This window comes from Zosterops lateralis (genome assembly GCF_965231275.1).
Source record: "Zosterops lateralis genome assembly, chromosome: 3".
Taxonomy (NCBI): domain Eukaryota; kingdom Metazoa; phylum Chordata; class Aves; order Passeriformes; family Zosteropidae; genus Zosterops; species Zosterops lateralis.
This window is the reverse complement of record NC_139764.1, coordinates 114,462,802-114,486,153: the sequence shown is the minus strand read 5'-3', so window position 1 is coordinate 114,486,153 and position 23,352 is coordinate 114,462,802. Positions and strand designations below refer to the sequence as shown.

General features: G+C 52.4%; 1 protein-coding gene across 1 annotated transcript in view; it reads right to left on the bottom strand.

Moving 5' to 3' along the window:
• RAB10 (RAB10, member RAS oncogene family) overlaps positions 1-23,352 on the bottom strand; it is a 47,012-nt gene that overhangs the window by 23,005 nt on the left and 655 nt on the right. The gene's annotated exons all lie outside the window — the stretch shown is intronic.

Here is a 23,352-nt window from a genome sequence, read left to right as displayed (position 1 = left end):
ACCCCATAGGGACATCCCACCCCACAGGCACATCCCACCCTACAGGCACATCCCATTCCATCCTGCAGACACATCCTACACCACCCCAGCTTGGCACATCCCACCCAACACAGGCCAAGAGCAGTGGAGAAACAACTGCAATTTTGTGTGTAATTCATTAATAATTGCTGTGCACACACTGCACCAGCACCACGTCTGCCCAGCTCGGGGAGGAAAAATTCATCCTCAGGTTCATCAGGGAACGGAGCTGGGGAAGGGAATGGAGCCCCAGGAGGGGCTGAGGGAGCTGGGAAGGGAATGGAGCCCCAGGAGGGGCTGAGGGAGCTGGGGAAGGGAATGGAGCCCCAGGAGGGGCTGAGGGAGCTGGGGAAGGGAATGGAGCCCCAGGAGGGGCTGAGGGAGCTGGGGAAGGGAATGGAGCCCCAGGAGGGGCTGAGGGAGCTGGGAAGGGGCTGAGCCTGGAGAAAAGGAGGCTCAGGGGGGACCTTGTGGCTCTGCACAAGTCCCTGCCAGGAGGGGACAGCCAGGGGGCCTCGGGCTCTGCTCCCAGGGAACAGGGACAGGACAAGGGGAAATGGCCTCAGGCTGGGCCAGGGCAGGCTCAGCTTGGACAGCAGCAGGAATTTCCCCATGGAAAGGGAGCTCAGGCCTTGGCACTGCCCAGGGAGCTTTGGGGTGCCCATCCCTGGAGGGGTTTAAAGCCCTGTGGATGTGGCACTTGGGGACAGGGGTCAGTGGGGGCCTGGGCAGTGCTGGGGATGGTCTGACAGCCCTTCTCTGATCTCATCAACTCTACAGTTCAAACCCTGTGTGTTTGAGCTGCCCAGCTTTGTGCCACAGGCTGACAACAGCCAGGAGTTTTAAGTGTGGACTCAAAGAACAGCTCTCAATACCCGAGTTCCCAGGGCAGAACCCAGGGCACACTCCCCTCTCCTGAGGAGCAGCAGGAGGTGTCTGGATGGCCCAGCTGTGCCACTCCCCGTGCTGGGTCACCCTGAGGAAGGTGAAGTTCTCAGTCAGAGCCACTGCACCTTCTCCAAGAGCCTCAGCTGACTATAAAATCATGGAATGGTTTGGGTTGGAACGCTATAGCTCATCCTGTCCCACCCCTGCCATGGGCAGGGACACCTTTCCTATCCCAGGTTGCTCCAACCTGGCCTTGGACACTGCCAGGAGATTACTGTTGGATTATGTAGTCTGTAAATTTATCTATAGCTATATCTATAATTATAGATAAAATTTTCTAGTCTGTAAATTTATTTATAAATGAAGTCACTGTACCACCATAACAGAATTCAGGTTTTGTTCAGGTTTTATTTTTTAATAAGGTGAGGAGCCAAGGTTTTTCCTACCAGGTGTGTATGTTTGTGTAATCCACAGGTATCCACAGAGCTGGAATGAAGCAGTGCCAGTGTCCCAGGCACAAAGAGCCCCTGGCCTGGGGTTTGCTATTGCCCCTCCAAAATAAACTCTCCTGTCTGAGCTTGTGCTTCCAAATCCTCTCACACCAAGTGGAATCACTGCCCCAGCTAAAGCCCAGCACCCAGTGCTGGGGACAACACCTGGAAAAACCAACACTGAGAACTTGCTCCGTGCTGAAGGGTGTAGGAGGGAGAAAACAGCTCCTAGAAAACCCCTGGAAAGGATCTGCAAATCCTCTTTAAACTATTACAAATGTAGTGCTAGCACTAAAGATACTGAGCGTGGTTTGGGATGGTGTTCACCCACAATGCAGCTCTGAATCCCTCACTGAAGAAATGTTTTGAAAGACTTAAGTAGTAACTGAGATCATTAAGAGCTTAATTAAAAGCAGAACTCTCAGCTCTTGCCTGATGAGCTTGTGCTGGGCTTTCCTTGGAAAGGGAAAGTGGATTTACTGCTGAAGCTTTCTTACGAAATAATTAATAATTATCTTAACTGATAACCAAGGTTAAGGGCTGCCTGCTCCAGGGAAATGACACCCTGAAGCATTAAAGCTTCTTTGCAAGGGCTGCATTGTCTGGGAAGAGTTTTGACTTCTGGACTTGACATATTTGTAAAGTTTGGTACGGGGAGGGCTTGGAGGACACCAAGAGGAATTTCCCCATGGAAAGGGGGGTCAAGCCTTGGCAGGGGCTGCCCATGCTGGAATGTCCATCCCTGGAGGTGAACAAGGAATTCCCGGATGTGGCACTGAGTGCTCTGGGCTGGGGACAAGGTGGGGACTGGGCACAGCTGGGACTCCTTGCTCTTGGGGGTCTTTTCCAAACCCAGGGGGGGTTCTGGGACTCTGCACCAAGGTTAACACATCTCTCTTCAGACTCTGGGGACCCCAGGATGAAATCGCTGTGTTTAGAAACAAAGCCTTCCACCCCCAAAATAATCTGGCAATTTTAAAAGCTCCTAGGCTTAATCATTGCTGCTGTTGTCAGTTGTCTTTTATTGCATTTTTGTTATTTAAACAAAGGCATTTTGGGGCTGATACCTGGGCCCTGTGTAAGCTCTAAGCACACCTGGAGGATCCACAGTGACTGTAGGAATGGCACAGCCCGTGCTCCTGGGATTGCTGGGAGTCCTGAGGCCTCATTCCTTCACACTTTGTGAATGGGAGAGTTGTTAATTCAGTGGGGACAGCAGAGTTTCCTTCTGCCTGCCCAGGCACTTCACTCAGCGCAGGAATTTCCCAAAAGTGAGGCAGTAAAGACAAGGTTTACACCTTCCTGTGGCTATTAAAGCACTTGCTTGAGCTGGAAAGGTGTAGGGAGGTGTTCCAGCCCAGGCTGGACAGGGCTTGAAGCAACCTGGGCTAGTGGAAGGTGCCCCTGCCCACGGCATGGAGCTGAGCTTTAAGGTCCCTTCCAACCCAAACCAATCCCCGATCCATTCTATGACTGCACTGCTCAACTCCAACTCCTGCAGCCCCTCTCAGCTCCTTGGGGTGTCTCCTTTCCCTCCCCCATGGGAGATCAGAAAGGAACAGGTCTCCATCAACAAGTGCCCCTTGTAGGAATCACAGCTCTCTGGGAAGGGTGTTCAGGAAAGGGAAACTGGGGCTATTCCCGGCCTCATCCTTTGGTTTGAGAGAAAGGATGAGTTTTATTAGGGAGCCAAACTTGGCTGATGTGGGAGGGAGAGGGGAGCTTTAGGCTGGCTGGGACAAGCCTTGGCACTCAAGGCAATTCCTCCTGCAATGAGGCTTTGCCACCTCTGGCAGCCAGCACAGCACCAAGTGCAGAGAGGAGGAACCACCAGAACTGACACCTTCAGTCTGGGGTTTTGTGTATTTCGGGTTCTGTGGTGCCCATGGTGCAGCTCTGAGCTCACAGTCAGTGTCACCCAGCTCAGGGACACAAAACAAATCCTTTTCCTGCTGCACACCAAGGACAACTCTCAGCCCAAAAGCACAAACAAGGGGGGCTGGAGGGAGAAAACAAAAAGGATGGGACCTCACAACCTGAAGATGCAATTGGAAAACTAAAACTCAATATGCAAATGGACCAAAACTTATAAAAGTGTGAGACTTTGTGACCATTTGTCCATTCTGTGACCATTTTGGGTCCACCTTGGGTGTAGCTCTTGTCCTGCCCAAGGTGGATCCTTAAAGGCCTTTTAATAAATCTCTACTTTATCCTCCAGCTCTGCCCAGTCTCTGTTCCAGCTCAGCCTTCCCAAGGGATCAGAACAAGGCAAAAGGGAGATGGAACAAACCCACACTGTCCTCTCCCAGTCTCAAAAACTCCTCTGACAGGAGGATCTCTGACCATCAGTGCTTTGGGAGTTCTTTCTCAGGAGAAAGCTTCAATAAAACAGCACGAGGGGTCACCAGGCAAAGTCTCAAAACTCACTCCTGACAATGAAACTATCAGAGAAATGGCAATGAGGAAACCTGAAAGCTCGGGACCACCTGCCTTCTTTTAAACACTGCCAGGAACTTCCAGATCCAGGTAAGGAACTGACACTTCTGGCCATGGCTGCTCCTCCTAACAAAACATCTATTCACCAGGAGTGAGGGACTGCACTGCATCTGAACTCTTCCTTGTGTGCAGCACGGTCAGGTGCACGGGAAGGACAGTGGGCAGAGGGAAAGGCAGCCTGACCAGCAACAAACACCCAGGGATGAACCAAAACAAGAAGCCTGTGGGTGCTCTGGGTCTGATAAGATGCAAACACTCGGTGCTCCTGGTTTAAACCCAGCAGGCAGCACGAATCCTGCTCGTGCCTTTGCAGGAGGATGCCCCAACTCCACAGCCCAGCCCACACCCTGCTCTCGGAGCTCAAACACACTTAATCTCCTGAGTAAACAGCAGAGTAACTCGGTAAATCCAGCAGCTGCTCCTCCTCCGTGCACACACAGCTCACCTGCTGGTGTGTGTGCACAGATTCCCAGCACACACATCCCTGGGAGAGCCCCCATTCCTGCATGGACCCTTCCTACACTTCCATGTGGCCAGGAATTCTTGGAGGAAATAGAAAAAAATAGCATTTCTCCAATCCCAGAATGGTTTGGGTGGGAAGGGACATGAAAGCTCATGTGTGATGTGGGCAGGGACACCTTCCCCTGTCCCAGCTGGAAAAGTTTGTGTTCCATCTCCAGGCGTCAAAAGCCTCATCCCAGCTGGCCTTGGGCACTGCCAGGGATCTCTGGGCACCCCGTGCCAGGGCCTTCCCAAGGGGAATATTTGGATTCCTTCCCAATATCCCTGTCCTTTGCCCACGGGAAGCCACTCCCTGTGTGTGCCCATATAACCCAGGCAGACACAGGGGGCAGAGAACCCACCAGGAACCTCCAGCCCCTCAACACCTGGACCAGACAAAGCCACGTGCTGCTGCTGCCCTGAGACAGGACACCAAGAGCTGCTCTAACCCGGGTTATAAATAATGCAGGGTGCAGCACATTCCCAGCCCTCTCTCCTGACAGAGGTACTCCCACACTGCCCAGGGCCAGGATAAACGCCCTCCAAGGGACTCCAGTTCACGGTACAAACTGACAGGGGAGCTCCCTCACAGCCTCCCAAGCTGCAGTGACTCAGGACTCCACGGGCAGGATGGGGAGGACCTGCCTGACCTGTTGAGACACGGAGCCCGGAGCAGGAGCAGAGCCAAAGGGCTCCAGGCAATGAACAGAGGCAGGGCAGGACTTCCAGAGACCCTGGGTGCCAGAAAAACCCTTTTTCTGACCTAGACACGGGGCTCCCTGGGAGCATTTTAAAGACTTTTATTTATTTTCAGTCTCATGAGAAGGATGAGGCGCCATCACAATCAAAAGCCAAACTATTTCCTAATTCCAGTACATTATAACCATTTTTTGGCCTATCAGCTTTTGCCACACAATTCTGCTAATGCTCCTAAGCCAATCATCTATCACAATACCCCACATGGGTCTTGCTAAAATACACCTTTCATTGTTTTATTTCTCCAAAATATCGAGTCTATTTGCAAGGTCATAATTTAAAATTTGTTTCTAGTTCAATTTCTCTCTCAACAATGTCTGTACTGCACAGACAGAAGAGATCCTCTGCAGGATTCTCCACAAACCCATTTCCCACAGCTGGGAACAGCCCGGGGAGGATCAGTGATCACAGTGACACTGGAGTGGCCTCCTGGCTCTCTTTGCTCTCCCCTTCACCACCTTCAGCTCCATCATTTCTGACATCCCACCACCAGGAGTGTAACAAAGGTGTGAGTAAACCACGGATTGATGTGTCAGCAAAGCAGAAATTCAGTGAATTCAGGTGTCCCAGCTCCTGTGCAGGGAGGTTTTCCCAGGGCAGAGTGTCCGAAGCAGAGCTGAGGCAGGAACCCGCTGGTCCTGCTCTGCAAGGTTTCAAGTCGTGACAGCTCAGCACTGACTGAGCACCCGAAGCTGCATCTGAATAAAGTCAGCACACGCCTCCCATGAGTTAAAGCAACACACACCTTGGCTGAAACCCTGGGGAGTGTGCCCTGAGCTCATTTACAGAACAGAACCACAGAATTGTCCACGCTGGAAAAGACCTCCAAGATCACCAAGGCCAATCATTCCAGTGGTCTAAGAAAGCTCCACAACTGGGTGGGAGAAATTCCCTCCTGAAGGTGAAGGTCCTGTCTGGAGCCTGGTTTGGATCAAGCTGGGCTTGGAACAGAGTCAAGAGATTTAATTACTTTAATTCCAGCAGCCACGACTGATGACATGATCAGTTAACAGTTTTTTCCCCTCCATCCAGTCCTTGGAGCCAACCCTCCCATCCTCAGTCCATCACCCAGACAGAGGCCACTCCTTCCCCAAAAACTCTCTCACCAAACCACCCCTTGCTCTTCCCCCTGAATTATCACCTGGGTAAACACTCCCTCCTTTATCCCAAGGTCAGCAGCCTCCCTCCATCCACACTGTGACAGCACCAGCTACACAAAACTGCTTTTCTGGGTAACACTCCTAGCAACAGCAGAGAAACTCCCACGGGAATAGCTGTATCCAACTGCTGGGGATCCACAGGACCTGCAGCCTCCTGGAAATTGGTGTTTTGTAGAGCAGGCATTGAGAACAGGAATTATGTCTAGATGTCACACTGTAAAGATAATTTAAAGACTCTTATCCAGTGACATTTGCTAGCATGAGCGTGCGTATCTTAAAAAAAACATTTAATTCCAGCATCTATTTTTAGGAACGCAGTAGATTCCTAAAATCCAAACGAAGCGTTTCAGCTTTTAACACAACATTTGCTAAATTAGAGATCCTCAGACCCAAGTGTATTTCCTTTCCAAGAGGCTGCTCAAGCTCTACCAGCCCCTGGCTGTGTCCTGGATCCCCCATTTCCCAGTTCTTTACAGAACTGCCCTTCCAGGCCGAGTTTCCCCAGTCCCACACCGACCCAGAGAAATTCCAAGGCTGGGGATGTAAGGCAGGACCCGGGACAGGAGCAGCAGACCGGTGCCAGAGCGTCTCCTCCCAATTAATCTATTCTTAACGAAGCAGATGACAGTCCTGTGAGACAGCAGCTCCTCGGGGTGACCTACATTCCCCTCCTGGATGCATCTCTGTGCCTCAGTCGCTGTCACACATCCCCAGCAGGGTACAGGGAGATCTGATTTATGCAAACCAGCCCTGACCAGCCCAGCAGGACTGGCTGAATATTCATTTTGGTGACAAATCCAGGACTCTGGCTTCCATCCCCCCAAATCCCAGGCTTAATCCCCCCACAGACAATAGGAGGCCGTTGTTATCCGGCCTGACCTGGTGTCTGGGAACGGCCACTGGCTGGGAATTCATCCACATCTCCACTGTTGGAGGAATTTGGGGATCCTCCCAAACCCATCTCATATGGCCCTTACTGCACCAGCCAATTCAGAGATGAACAGCATTCCCAACTGCAGATTCACAACTCCAGGGGTCAAGGAGACCTTCCTAACTGGAAATTCCAAACTGGAAGTGCTCCTGTTGCCATCAAAGCAGCAAAGGGCTGTGAGCAGGAGAGATCTCTGCCACTGGCCCTTCCAGGGACGCACAGCAAATGGAGGGCACCAAAACTCTCTCACCTGAAACCCCCTCCGTGATGGTTCTTGAGATTTGTATTAAAAATCACAAATTAACACCTGAGGTAAGCCACTGCAAAAGGCAAGATTGCTGCCAAGAATTCTTTAAGAGCACTTGGCAGCAATGTAAAAAAATATATTAAAAATATGAAGTGACCAAGGAGACAGAAGTGGTGGGAGCTGCGTGTTCCCCACACAGCACCTCCACAGCACTGGGGATCTCCACCTCTCCACTGCTCATCACCTAAATTAAATATTAATCACTTCCAGGAACAATCCTTGAGATCTCCTTTGTTCCGCCTTATTCCCTCCAACAAGCAGTCTATTACCTTGGACTATTACACACTGGATTCTTGCAGATGTAAATCCTTTTATCAGCTGCATGTGACTTTTTTCTTCTAAAAAATACAGACTTACTCACACACATTTAGGTCTGGGAAGGCACAGGGCTGTGAGGAAGCAGAGTATCAATACATCAAAGATTTTCCACTGGTCATGTCTGATAGATAGATTACAATGAGAAGTGCTGTTCAAACCCACACCTGGAGTTAAAACCCAAATAATCAGGAGGTTGGAAAAGCCCTGGTAGCCCTGGCCCTGCCTGGGAGGGATTTCCAAATGTCTTTTCCTCGTTCAATGATGACACACAGGGTCTTCCCAAGAGCTCCACATCAGCCCCAAGTTCCAGGTCCCCCACTCCATCTGCTGCAGGTATTTAAATCCTGACCTGGACACCAACTGCCAGCCATGAATTTGGTACTAACCTGTGCAAATAAATTTCAACTTTGCTGCAAAGTGAAGGTGACAGCTCCTCCAAGGGAGGAACTAAGGTGTGTGAGGTTAAAACCATTAGTTGGAGGTGGCACCCTGAGGGGCTGGAGGGAAAGGGGACTCCAGGGACTGAAGTTAAATCCCCAACAGCTCAAACCAACCTGTTCACACACACGGCCACACCTGAGAAACTCAGTTACCACAGAATCACTGGGGTTGGAAAAGCCCTCCAGGACCATCGAGTCCAGCTGTGCCCAATCCCCACCTTGTCCCCAGCCCAGGGCATGGAGTGCCACATCCAGCCCTTCCTGGGACACCTCCAGGGATGGGCACCCCAAACCTCCCTGGGCAGCCCCTGCCAATACTGATTTTCGGGGTTAACAAACACACCCTTGGTGATTTCAGCGGGGGTGGAGGTTGTCCCACCAAGGGACAACGTGGTTCTCCCACTCTGGCAGAGACAGGACAGGGAACTGGGAGCTGCAGCTGTGCTGGGAGCACTCCAGGGAATGCTGAGCATGTCCCACAGCAGTCACCTCATGGCCAGGGCAGTCCCCAGGCCTCAGCCAGTGGGCCAAGGCTTCGTGGCACAGTTTTAATCTGCTGGTTTGATTCCTGAGCCAGCACTCTCTGTATCAGCGCCTGGGCAAAGTTCGGGAGATAACCGGGCCCAGGAGCATTCCCCATAAAATGGAGATTTCCCATGAAATGGAGATTTCCCATGAAATGGAGCATCTCCCATAAAATGGAGATTTCCCATAAAATGGAGCATCTCCCAAGTGCCGTGACAGCCACTTCCAACAGCTCAGAATCCAACATGTTTGACTTCAGTGTGCACTCAGCAGAGCTGTTCAAGGCACAGCTGCCACAGGTTTTGGGAGCAGAGAGGGTACCTGGCACCTCGGCCACGCAGGTGAACACTGGGATGGATTCCAGACAACAACTGAGGTTCAGAGAGAATTCCAGAATTGCTGGAGCTGGAAGGGACCTCTGGAGATCCTCCAGTCCAACCAAAGCCACGGGAAACATCTCCAGAGAGGGAGACTCCACAGCCTCCCTGGGCAGCTGTTCAGGGCTCGGTCACTCTCCATGGACAGAAGTTCTCCCCACGTGGAGGAGGAATTCCTTGTTCCAGTTCCTGGCCATCGCTCCTTGTCCTGTCACTGGCACCACTGAGCAGAGTCTCACACCATTCCCCTTGGAATTATCTGTGTGCACAATCTCTGTGGGGTCACACGCAGGGACTGGGGCCATTTCTGAGGCCAGAACTACTCAGGGAACTTCCTCATCCTCTCCTCCCCAGCCGCCCTCAGCTCACAAACATCAGCACGAGGGAGGTCTGACTTACCCACTCTCCCCCCCAGGGAAGGAGTTTCAGAAGTCACATCAAAGTGCAGTTCAAATCTCTGTGTGAAAAACAATCCCTGTGCAGAAAGAAGGTTCCAGGTTCCTGCTGACACCACCTACACTGTCACTGAGGTCCCTGAGACCACAGCTTCAACACAAGCAGTTATTTCTTCCAGAAAAAAGAAATTCGATCATTTTGTTATTCCAGCAGCTAAACCTTACACAAGGCTCCCACAAACAAAACAAGAGAAAATGAACAAAGGAACTATTTCAGTGATGTTTTATGCATACCAAGAGACAAGAGAGACAATAAGGTTTTTATTCATAAGGTACTAAGGGGGGAAAAAAAAAGGAAATGAAGCTCTAGCAAGAAACAGAACTTCCTTCAGAGCTGTTCCCATGCAGCAGGAACCTCTGCTCAGTGTCAGTTAATTCCAGGTTTGAGGGCTGATTTAATTCCCTGCCATTACATCTTTCATTTTCCAATATACTCAATTACCTCAGCCCCAGGCACCTTTAGCAGCCCCTATTTTTAGGGAGGCCATCAGATGAAGCAGCTGCATCTCCTCATGAACCCCACTGCCAGGAGCCCACCAGGTCCCACACCCAAAATCACAGCAGGGAAAAGCCTGGACTCCAGACAGCCCAGTCTGCAATTGGAATTCTACTCTAAACCACCAAGGACATGAATTAAATATGTTCAAGTTCAATTACAGCCAATTAAATCAGTTTTCATGCATGTCTCACCCTGCTTAAGCTATATTTGTTAGCTGGAAAATAAATACAGTACACGAATCTGCTTTCACATAGACTGCTATTTATGAAGCACGGAATTTGTCACTACTTGCTGCAATGGTAATTTTGCCCTCAAATTACATAAAAATAAAATTCAAGTTAACACTTCTCCTGACTAATTTATACTCAGCAGATGGACAAGACAGATAACACATAAATGAAGGGAAGTGAATCCATTCAGAAAAGCATCAGCTTTACCAAAGAGGAGGTGCTCTGTGTTGGGGAGGTCACTAAAGGATTCAGCCACTCAATTCCCTGTCACGGAATCACTGAATCCCAGAATGGACTGGCTCGGGAAGGATCCTCCAGCTCAACCTTGTTCCCTGGGCAGGGACACGTTCCCCTGGGCCAGGAGGCTCCAAAAGGACACACACAGTGATTTACTGCTGGAAAACCTGTTTGTGTTTTCACCAACACAAAACAATCCCATTATTCCTCAGAGTGCCCAGAGCAGAGAGCTCTGTCACTGCTGGCACCGAGCAGACGCTGCCGTCGGGGTGACACCAGCAGTGCCACCCCACGGGTGACCTCACGTCACTCCTGTCACAAAGGGCTGGGGACAGCCTCGAGCCAGCCCTGCCTGGTGACATTTCCAACAGGGGACGGGTGATGAAGGACACACCTGTTCCCTCCACAGGCTCCAGGACAGTGCTGTGCCCAGTGCTCCTGCAGGACGTTCCCTCCAACGCTCCAACCAACAGCTGCCACATCACTGGGGCTGTTCCCACTTACCAAACAGCAACTCACATATCAGAAAAACCTTTATTAACCCCTCAGCATCAATAAAAAGCATAGGAGCAGGTTCTGATCTTTGGTTTGCACCAAGTTCTAGGGGTCTGTAAGACAATTCCTACACAGCAGGGTAATAGCACAGTGTGACCATGAGAGATCCAACAGCTCCTAGCTCCTGGAGGTCAAATATTGGAACACCAGATATTTCCACACAAGCTCTAAATTCTCCAGCAACGGAGGAGTAGAAGAGCTCTCAAGTCCATCAGCAGGGAAAAACCTTGAAATAAAGGCCCATTGTTATGATATTGCCCCAAAGCATCACATTTATCAGGAAGTTTTATCACCTTTTTTAGCTGTTATTGACAACAGCCTCATTGAACTCACAGAAAAAGCCTGAGAAAGAGGAATCATGTGCCTTTGAAAATGTGGAAACAACTGGAAGAATGTCACACAACACACCTAGAATCAAAATTTCTTGCTACCCCAAACTCTGGCATCTCCTGAGGCAGCACTGGAGGCTGAGACTCGTTTGGATTCTTTAGTTTGCGAGAAGGTTCACAGAACCCCAGAATGGTTTGGGTGGGAAGGGACCTCAAAGCTCATCCAGTGCCACCCCAGCCATGGCAGGGACACCTCCCACTGCCCCAATGTCCAGCCTGGCCTGGGGCACTGCCAGGGGATGGATCCAGGGGCAGCCACAGCTGCTCTGGGAATTCCATCCCAGCCCCTTCCCACCATCCCAGGGAACAATTCCTGCCCCAAATCCCATCCAGCCCTGCCCTGGGCACTGGGAAGCCATTCCCTGTGTCCTGTCCCTCTGTCCCTTGTCCCCAGTCCTTCTCCAGCTCTCCTGGAGCTTCTTCAGGCCCTGGGTGTCCCCACTGGTGCTGCCCGAGCCCTGCTGCTGAGGACAAAAGGAGGCTGACACTGATCACAACAGGGAAAACTTGATCAGGGTATTGGGGAAAGTGGTGCTGCAGGTGGTGTGTGACTGGAGCAGAAATGCAGAGAAGTGCTGGCACTGCTGTCCCCAGACAGCCCCAATTAACACAGCCCTGCTGTGAGGTGACAACCACAAAGTCTGAGCTCCACGGGCTGCCTCAGCCTTGCTGCTGCTCCTGGGTGCCAGGACAGGACCTGAGCTGGGGACCCCATTTCCCAGCGTGTCAGAGCTGCTCTGGAGCCCACCAAAAGCCCTGCAAGCCAGGTGAGTTTCCTGCTGGATGAGATCTCCTCATGATCCTCAGAGCATCTGACTGTGGCCACCAGCTTTGAGTGAGCCTCTAACCCTGCAGGTGGGCGAGAGGCAGAACGAGCAGGGCACAGGGGAGGTGTGAGATGTCCTGCTCTGAGCAAGTGCAGAGGTGACACAGGGACTGTCAGCGCTGTGGTTTGGCACCCTGGGGCCTGTGGGGCTGCTGCTCCAGCTGCTGGCAGAGCTCTGCTGCAACCTCAGCTCTGTTCCTGTAAATCCTGATGTTGTTCTCTGACACAGTCCGTGGCTGGACTGGAGATTGGAACGACCTGGGACAGGGGAAGGTGTCCCTGCCCATGGCAGGGGGTGGAATAAGATGAATTTAAATGTTCCTTCCAACCCAATCCATTCTGTCATTCCATGTCCTAAACCCAGGCAGCTCCATCTCCTCCTCTGTGGCTGGGTCAGGGTCTCAAGGTCTCACTAGGACATCCCTGAGGCTGGGGACACCTCCCTGGGGCTGGGGGACACCTCCCTGAGGCCAGGGGGACACCTCCCTGAGGATGAGGGACACCTCCCTGGGGCCGTGGGACACCTCCCTGGGGCCGTGGGACACCTCCCTGAGGCTGGGGAGACATCCCTAAGGCTGGGGACACCTCCCCGAGGCCGGGGACACCTCCCTGGGGCCGGGGACACCTCCCCGAGGCCGGGGACACCTCCCCGGGGCCGGGGACACCTCCCCGGGGCTGGAGGGACACCTCCCTGGGGCCGGGGACACCTCCCTGAGGCCGGGGACACCTCCCTGGGGCTGGGGACACCTCCCTGAGGCCGGGGGACACCTCCCTGAGGCCGGGGGACACCTCCCTGAGGCCGGGGGACACCTCCCTGAGGCCGGGGGACACCTCCCTGAGGCCGGGGACACCTCCCTGAGGCTGGGGGGGACACCTCCCTGGGGCCGGGGGACACCTCCCTGGGGCCGGGGGACACCTCCCTGAGGCCGGGGGACACCTCCCTGAGGCCGGGGGACACCTCCCTGAGGCCGGGGGACACCTCCCTGGGGCTGGGGACACCTCCCTGGGGACGGGGGACACCTCCCTGGGGACGGGGGACACCTCAGCTGAGCAGACACTGCCAGTGTAACGCTGTTGCAGGTGCAGTTTCTGAGCCCCTCTGATGGAACACAACATTTCTGCTCGCTGAAGCAGGAATGAGATGCAGCAGACTTCCCAGAGAACTCACATTCCTGGTCCATGCTGTCCGGGACAGACTAACAGGAAGCACAAATCCCAAAGAACTAGAGATGATCTATCTTTGCTTTTGCCAGAGATTTGTGTAACTAAAATAACTAAGTCACTTTTTGTTGCTTACTGGGAAGATCAGAAAGTCCCGGGGAGATGAAAGCACTTCCCAGCACCCTGAAGGAATCAGGAGCATTGGAGGGACTCCTCTAACCAGCAATTATTCAGCTGTGCTGAGGCTCCACGTCCCGAGTGACAGAGACACAGGCACGTCCTGCCACGTGCCCAGAGGTGGAGGTGACAGTTCAGCTCCAAGGAGCTCCTTCTGCCACAGCAATCCCACTGGGAGAGGGCAGAGGAGAGGCTGGATGAGACACAGCCTGCAGCAACCCTTGGGAGGTGTGAAATCAATCCCTGCTACCTGAGGAACTGGAAACTCGCAGGGGCTGCTACCAGCACTCCAATGACCCAAGTTTAGACATTTACTCCGGATCTGCAGTGATTAAAGTGCAGCCCAAGTTCTGCCCCTAGGGAAGGCACCTGCCAGGGGGGTTTGGTGGTGAAGAGGAACAGGCAGGAGATGACACCTGGCACATAAATACACCACACCAACAGGTGAGTTCCAACGTCCAGGTGCCCAAAGTCACTAACTGAGCACCTGAAGGGAAATGTAAAATCACATTTACTGTAGGAGATTACAATGCTGGTGAGACCCACTTAGGACAAAACCATCCCAGGGGCAGAATAACTTATTTGGGACCAGGTACAACCTGCTGTCAGGAAACAAGAGGCAAGAGCTTGCTCTTCTAAGGTGCAAATGAGCCATGACAGAGCCCAGCTTTGCTGAACTTTTGATAAATCCAGGTGGATTCATGGACAGCTGGATTTACCCTGACCCAGCCCAGGTCAGCCATCCACCTGGACATGCTGGGATGACACCTGAACTCACCAGAGCACCACCCACCTGTGGAACCACGGCTTTTAGGGGTTCTGAAGCTCAGATCTCTGGTCAGGAAAGCTTCCCTAAGCATGATGCTGACCCCAGCCCCTCAAGCACCAAAGAAAACACCGGAGCCATAAAAGAGACCATTTCCAGAACTCCTCCCAGTCCAACAACAGCTTCAGTGGATCCAAACATGAAAGCACACCAGTTTGAGAAGCATCCTTGAGGAAAAAGCTGTACAGGTATGGATATCACTGGAGAAATCCCATACCCATGGGCTCTCAAGCAAGCAGGCATCTCTCCAGGAGCATTAAGTCAGATTTTGGAAACGCAAGACACAAATGAGTGTTTCTCCTCCAGGTTACAGAGAACAGTCACAATCCCAGTGGGAGAAAAAGCCTGGAGTTGTTTTAGCTACAGAACAGAACCAAAACACGCAGAGACTTTAGTTAAACCCACACAAGACTCGTAGTCAAACCCACACAGAAAGGAAAACCCACACGGCTGAGCTGCACTGAAACACCAGACGTTCCAGACAACTTGCAAGAGCAGCTCTGGTCTCTTCCCTGTTCTCCAGGGCCAGACAAGGAATTCCCTCAGCACCAGGAATTTGACGAGCTGGTTTTTCACAAAGCATTTCTGAAGCACCTTACCCCCTCACAAGCCAAGGCTGAAATCTTCCTCCACTTTGTGCCATCAGAAAGTCACGGAGCAAACCAGGCACTGGCTGCCCGTGCCCTGTCTGGGCATTTCTCAAGTCCAGGTGGGATGAATTTTCCTGGCACAGGAAAATTGCCAGCCACCATCCTTCTGGAGGTTCTCCAGCTCAGCAACAAGCAGGGACACGCTGGTTTTCCCTGCTCCAGGGAGGATGAGCTGTGGGCAGCCAGGCTGGGGAGGGAGAGCCCACGCCCTGCTCCAGGGCTGCAGGGACAGGGAACGGGGCCTGCCAAGGCAAACCCTCACAGGCAGCACTGCTGGGCTGCAGGCAGCAACATCTGCCTAAAACCCTTCCAGTCAGGGTGCATTCCTCCCGTCCCCTGATGAGGTTTTTCATCAATAGGCTCCCAATCGATCCCGTAATTAAATATCAGTATTGACTTGAAGAGTGGAGAAGATCAAGTGGTTTTTTTTCTCAGGATAAAGAGAATTGTTGAATCACAGGATGGTTTGGGTGGGAAGGGACCTCAAAGCTCATCCCATTTCACATCCTGCCATGTGCAGGAACACCTTTTAATATCCCAAGTCCAGTTCCAGGGATGCAGGGGCAGCCACAGCTTCTCTGGGCAACATAATCCAGGCCCTACCCACCCTCCCAGGAAGAACATCTTCTGCAAGAGCATAACAGATTTTCTTTTGAAAGACAAAAACCAAGGAGTCAAGAGGAAATCACTTCTCTGCACCTCCCAGTTGTGTCTATCACTCAAGAAGACACTAAAAACTGATCACTAGCTACTTAAAACAAAGGCTGTGTTCCTGCTTACAAGTTCATGAACAAGTTTCTACCAAAACCAACAGACATTTTGTTTGGCCTCTGAAAATCCACAGATTATACAAGAAGCTACAGAGCCTGTGCTCCAAATCTGAACACACGTTACCCTAGAAAACATCAGCGACTTCCTAACTCTTCATCTCTGTGGCAGCTGAAGTGAGAGCTCAGTCCCCTCCTGGAACCAGCACTGGCCAAACTGGAGCAGCCAACCTGGGCACTGCCCTTCCCCTGCAGGGCTCCTGATGGTGCTCAGCACATTTGGGGAGCAGCTGCTGCCCCTGAGTTTGAGCTGCACATCAGCAGTGTCAGGGCAAGGACAGGGGAGCAGCAGGGCTGTCAGCACAGCGCTGTGCCCAAGGAACCAGCTCCACATCCCCCCCCACTGTGCCCGAGGCACCCACAGCACCAGCAGAGGAGTCAGCCCAGTTTGGGGTTTGTCTCATACAGGGAAGGCCAGGCTGGAACTGCTGCCAAGGGGGTTGTTAACGTGGAACTGCAACCAGAAAGGGAATTTTCACAGGGAACCTCTCAGGCCCAGGGGCACCTCCAGTGCTGGGGCAGCTCTGGGCCCCTCCTGACAGGAGAGACCTGCAGGGGCTGGAGCTTGTCCAGGGCAGGGAACGGAGCTGGGGAAGGGAATGGAGCCCCAGGAGGGGCTGAGGGAGCTGGGGAAGGGAATGGAGCCCCAGGAGGGGCTGAGGGAGCTGGGGAAGGGAATGGAGCCCCAGGAGGGGCTGAGGGAGCTGGGGAAGGGAATGGAGCCCCAGGAGGGGCTGAGGGAGCTGGGAAGGGGCTGAGCCTGGAGAAAAGGAGGCTCAGGGGGGACCTTGTGGCTCTGCACAAGTCCCTGCCAGGAGGGGACAGCCAGGGGGCCTCGGGCTCTGCTCCCAGGGAACAGGGACAGGACAAGGGGAAATGGCCTCAGGCTGGGCCAGGGCAGGCTCAGCTTGGACAGCAGCAGGAATTTCCCCATGGAAAGGGAGCTCAGGCCTTGGCACTGCCCAGGGAGCTTTGGGGTGCCCATCCCTGGAGGATCCCAGGAAGGGCTGGATGTGGCACTTGGGGACAAGGTGGGGACTGGGCACTGCTGGGACTGGCTGGGCTGGGAGGGCTTTTCCAGCCTCCATGATCCTGGAATTCTGAGTACAAGCACCACCTACTCTGCTGTTTCCATGTCCCTGCTGCCCTATCGCTCCACCAGCACAGATCTGGAGGGTGAGTAAAGGAGCCCCATCAGGGAACTGATCCAGCTCAGCTGAAAAAACAGCCACGTTACACAAAGAAGTTTCCAGCCAGCTCAGTTCCTCAGCCCTTCACCACAGCCATCCCCAGTTTCTCATCAGCTCTGTGAGGCGTGTGCAAAACTGCTGCTCACTGTTCGCTGCCCTACATGAGGAAAAAAAAAAAATCCCCAAACACTCACACACAAAATCCCCAAAACACCCTACCACCAAACAAAACCAAAACCAAAACCAAACCACCCTCCTCGTACAGTATCACACAAGCCCAGCTGGCTCTGTAACCCTTCTCCTGGCTGTCCCAGCAGGCAGAGGAGAGGACAATCCCTCTCCAGGCCAAACAATACTTGTCCTACCTCCAGCAGCCAAGAGATTCCCAAGCTCCAGCCTGCACCCAGAGCATCCAACTCCCAGCTACAGATCCACTTCCATTTCCTACTTTCATTCTGAGCCCAGCCACCTTTTCCCCTCCAGAATTCCCCTGGCAGGCAGTTCTGCAGCACAGCCACCTCCAAGTGGAAATAACTCTGGTCTCTCCTGCTGCCTGACGGGTCCAGGTCACGGAAATGACTGAGCAGGAGTTGGGATTAGGGGGCTCTGCTGGGCCAGGGTTTATTGGGATTTTTCCTTGTCTAATTCATCTCCTCCATGCCAGGAGTCAGAAGCAGACTGAGCCCACAGCCTGGGCACAACATGAACACAACTCACAGCTGCTGGTGTAGGCTGCAGGTGGGATACAAAAAAGGGATATAAGCATGGAATGCTTTGGGTTGGAAAAGCTTATCCCTTAAAGCTGATCCCATTTCACCCCCTGCCGTGGGCAGAGAGATCTTCCACCAGACCACGTTGCTCCAAGTCCTGCCCAGCCTGGCCTGGAGCACTGCCAGGGATGGGACATCCACAACCTCTGGGGACAGGCAAACCAGCACTTCCAACTCCTGGAGTAATCCTTTTTTAATTGGAATCCTGAAATTACTTGTTTTTCAACTTCATTCCAACCCCTGCACAGCAACAGCATCTTCACCATTCAAACCATCATTTGTTTCCTAAAATCTGGCAAGTTTTGCCCCATTCTCTACCTGGGGATCCTTCCTTCCTTCCTTCCAACATTAATGTATCACAGTCCTGACATCCTCCCAGGATGCACAAACAAACCTGGATTTACTACTTTAGGACTCTTGAGGACTAATTTTTAAAAACTTCACTGCTCCAATGTGCCAATATGAAGCAATTTCAAAGCAGGTGGTTCCAACTCAAACCCACTTCTAACGAAGCCAAAAGAAATAATTAAAAAATAATAATTCATCCAAGTAGTTCTTCTATACTTCCATGTTCAAAATAACAGTTTTGCACACTCCTAGCACAACTTTGGTGGTGTTCAAAATAAAACAAACCTCAAGAATCACTGGTTTTTACCTCTGGGTTTGCAGACTTGCAGCCAGGTGAGTAAAGCTCAGGAATACAAAATACAGCTGCACTTCCAGGAAGAATTAATATCCAAGGAAGTTTTACCTCCACCAGGAGCCCTGGGAGGGAATCTCCCAATACTCACACACCCTTTGTTCTCCTGGGCTGTTACAGGAGATTTCATGGGAAAACATTTTTTTGTGACTCACCTTCATTTGCATTGCACTTAGTCAGACAAACAGTGATTACATGCTTAGGCTCAGCCCTGGCATTCATATTTTTCAGCAGCCAGAAGAGCCTCCCTGTTCCCAGGTGCCAAAAGCTGGACCCTGAGGAGCCCCACAAAGTGTGCACAGCTCCTGTGGATCCTTTATTACCCACTTCAAACCATCCATAACCTGACACACTGAATGTCAATAAAAAGATATTAAAAATAAAGATCTCGGGGATGTGCTGCCTGGAAGTTACTTATCCTAACATTTTTAACATTCAAAATAAAGATAATCTGCTGGTAGAAGGAGTGGCAGCAGGGAGAGCACTGAAATGAGGAGGAGCACCAAGGGGCAGCTGCACCCACCCCCTGACCCAGCCAGGGGCATCCCTAGAGCACAACTGAGAAATCACCACAGTTATCAAAAACAAATACCATAAAAATGAGTTTTGCACTGGAAAAAGGCTGAAGAACGGTTAAAACTGAAACTGGTTTGTGATGGATTAAGCCTTCCAAGATTTATTCCCTTTTGTACCTGCAAACAGCAGGGCAGTGCAGGAGGCTGAGGCCTCCAGGGAGGTTACCATGACTCTGGGATTTCTTGCAGAAATGCCATCTGGAATATTTATAGTGCCTGAGATGGGGCAGTGAAATCACTCACGCTGGCACCTGAGCACATCCAGGAGCTTAACTGCTGCTGTAGCAGGAAATATTAGATTGGAGTGACCCAAAGTCAAAGTGAGAGCACGTCGAATTACAGAGACAGTGAGTTATATCCCAGCAGCCAGCAAGGACCAGGATTAGCCAATGTGCAAACATGAAATGTGAAGAGAATATAAGTTACTAACATGGAGCAGAAATGTTCTGTTAGTGTGTCTTCCCTCACCTGTGCAAACAGACCTTTGTGTTTAGAGAATTAAAACCTTTTCCCCATCCATGCTCCTTACACAGAGGCCAGCTTCAATATTCCCAGAGATCTTTGTTTTCCTTACAAACTCAAGACTGAGCCTTTCAGGGCTTGAAGGGAAACTACAGAACAACTGGAGAGGGACTGGGGACAAGGGACAGAGGGAATGGCATCCATGGCTGGATGGGACATTGGGAAGGAATCCATCTCTGTGACAAATTCCAAAGGGTGTAGGAACAGACTCTGAGGGACACCTGGGAGTACAGCTGGACCATGCTGAGCTTTGCCCCAGGTAAAGAAGCCTAATGGGGGAGATAATTCCCAGGAAAGTAATTTTTCTGAAGAGCCAGAGTGCAATACTTTCAGTCTGTGAAAATTATCCTTGTTCCTGGATGGAACAGGAAACACACAATTAAACCACAATATCCTTGTCAAGTAGAACAAAGCCGAAGACTTTAAACTAAAAAGAGTAGATTTAGGTGGGATATTAGTAAGGAATTGTTCCCTGGGATGGTGGGAAGGGGCTGGAATGGAATTCCCAGAGCAGCTGTGGCAGCCCCTGGATCCCTGGCAGTGCCCCAGGCCAGGCTGGACATTGGGGACAGTGGGAGGTGTCCCTGCCAGGGCTGGGGTGGCACTGGGTGAGTTTTGAATCCCTTCCCACCCAAACCATTCCAGGATCCCATGAACCAGCCCCTGCCCCCACCAAACCCCCCAGGACATTTTGTGTGTCCCAGGCTGCTCCCAGGTGGAGCTTAGAGCAAACCCAGGGGCAGGATCAGAGCTGCTGGGGTTACTCAAACACGGGAGAGCCTCAGCCAAGGATCCAGTCACCCGCTGTGTACACAAGGGCTTTGCAAACCACATTTCCTTGTTGCTACAGGTCAAATCCTCCCGCAGAGGTTTTCCCCGAAACTCTGCTCTTCCAGTTGCAAAACCAAGCGGAGCTGCCGTGCTGAGAGTTCCCACAGCAGGGATGCCCATGGAAAGGCCCTTTCCAGGCTCCTGGATTGCCTCTGTTGCTGCAGGAACAACCTGGGGAAGTGTGAGAGCTGCTGTGGCCTGGGGGGATTTGAAATCCCATTTTCAGCCAGATTGCCTGGGAATAATGCAGAGAGGAGTGAGTGGACCTGGATAACTCAGGAATTTGGTTTCTTCCCTCATGGATGGGTTGTTTTTCCAAGGTGTTAATGGAGAGCTTCCCTTTCAACTGAGGTTGTCTGCATAGGACACTTTCCTCCAGGTTTCCACATCAACTTATGGAAGGACTGTGCATTAAAGACGTCTTTGAGCAGTTAAACACCACACAGAAAATCGATTTGTACCCAACACCTGCCAAATTCCACAAACCTGACACACCAAAGGGTGTACACAGCTACCACCACCAGAAATTCAGCTCAGAATTCAGGGAATAAAACAGCTCTGCCTTCCAGCTCAGGCACTCCAGAAACAAACAGCTCAGAATTCAGGGAATAAAACAGCTCTGCCTTCCAGCTCAGGCACTCCAGAACCAAACAGCTCAGAATTCAGGGAGTAAAACACCTCTGCCTTCCAGCTCAGGCACTCCAGAAACAAGCTGGTCCACTGGTCCAGCTGGTGGGAAACACTCCCAAAATCTGCACGTGCACAGTTCCTACTCAGCTTGCTGATACTCCTCTTGAAGGCCCCCAATTTGCAGAGTTAGACCAACAAGTAAAGGCTAATTACTAAATCCCTAATGATGAAAAGCACGAGTTGTCTGGAGCAGGAGCCGCTGACTTCTCAACTATGACGTTGACTATTTTTAACTTTGGGGATTGAACTAAACCTTCCCAACGAACTCTAAAGGCAAGGAATGTCATGTGAGCCCAGCGAGGATCTGGCCAGGCAGTGCCAAAATCCACCCTGGTCACAGCAGCAAACCCATCTGGCCCCCCAGAGCCAGGGCATGTAACAACTCCCTCCCACAGTCATCCCCAAAAAACTGAGCAAAAAGCAGAGTTGAGCCTCTGCAAGGTTTGAGGCAGTAACTTTCTGGACATTTAGTTGTCACAAAGATACTTTCTTTCACTTAAATTTCCTAAACCTCGCTTAAGAGGGTATTTTTAAGTGTTAATAGTGCGAGGTGCAATTTTTGGGTGATGTTTCAACACAGATGAGGAAGTGCACGGGGGTGAACTCACGCCCAGCCCTAAGATCTGTGCTGACACTCCACGTTCCCACAGTGAACAGCTGCAGGACCAGTGATTTCAGGGATTTATAGCAAACACAAGAGTCAGATCCAGTTCAAACCTCCCAAAATAATTTTCTTTTTTATCCAGACGTGGTTATCACCACGTGTTACACCTGCAAGAAGACAGGAGTCACCCTTAATTTCCAGAGCCAGTCACCAGGAAGGTGAGAAGCTGCTGCCCTGAACTCTCCATCTGCAAAAACAAGACGTTCAGGAAGGAGAAGGCAAAGGAAACCCTGCAATACACCTGGGATGGAAGGATATTGGGTACCAGGGCTGTCCCACGGCACGGAAAAGGCAAAGACACATCCCCCTTCAATGATGTCAGAGCAGCTCTACCTCGGTCAGGAAAGGGCTGCAGTGGGCTTTGCCAGGTGGAAGGGGGAGGAAGGACAGAGAGAACAGACCCCACCCAGGAGCGCGATGGCTCCCGAGCCACATCCAGCACCGTGGGGACAGGGATCCATCGGGGATCCACCGCCGCCCGCGGGGCCGGGATTAGCGCTGATGGAAGGGGCCAGGTGGGCTCCGGCCCTGGCACGGGCCGTGGGGGACGAGCTGCCAGCGCGGGGGGACAGCCAGGGTCGCTCAGGGTCACCCGGAGCCGGGGGAGGAACCGAACCGGCCCGGCCCTGCCCTGCGGCACCGGGGCGGCTCTGCCGGGGCTGGGGACGGGGGACAGGGTGGGGACACAACGGGGGACACAACGGGGGACACAAAGGGGGACACGGGGGGGGGACACAGGGTGTCCCTGGGGATACAGGAGTGGGGCTCCGGGGTGACACAGCTGTCCCTTAGGGGTGACACAGAAACGGGGCTGGGGGCCCCTGGGGAGGAAAAGAGTTCCTTAGGGTTAGGGACAGGGTGGGGACAGGCTGGGGACACAAGGGGTGACACAGGAAGGTCCTGCGGGGATACAGGAATGGGGCTCGGGGGTGATATAGGCCCACCCGTCACCCTTAGGGGTGACACAGAAAAGGGGTTGGGGGTCCTTGGGGGGGCGGTGATGGGGGGAGAAAAGAGTCCCTTAGGGTTAGGGGACACAAGGGTGGGGACACAAGGGGGGACACAGGGTGTCCCTGGGGATACAGGAGTGGGGCTCGGGGGTGACACAGGCCGCCCTTAGGGGTGACACAGAAATGGGGCTGGGGGTCTCTGCGGGGGAGGGAGGGGGCGGTGATGGGGGGAAAAGAGTCCCTTAGGTTAGGGGACACAAGGGTGGGGACACAAGGGGGGACACAGGGTGTCCCTGCGGGGATACAGGAGTGGGGCTCGGGGGTGACACAGAAACGGGGCTGGGGGTCCCTGGGGAGGAGAGGGGATTTCTGATGGGTGACACAGGGGGTCCCCAGGGAGCTGGAGATAATCCAGGGGAT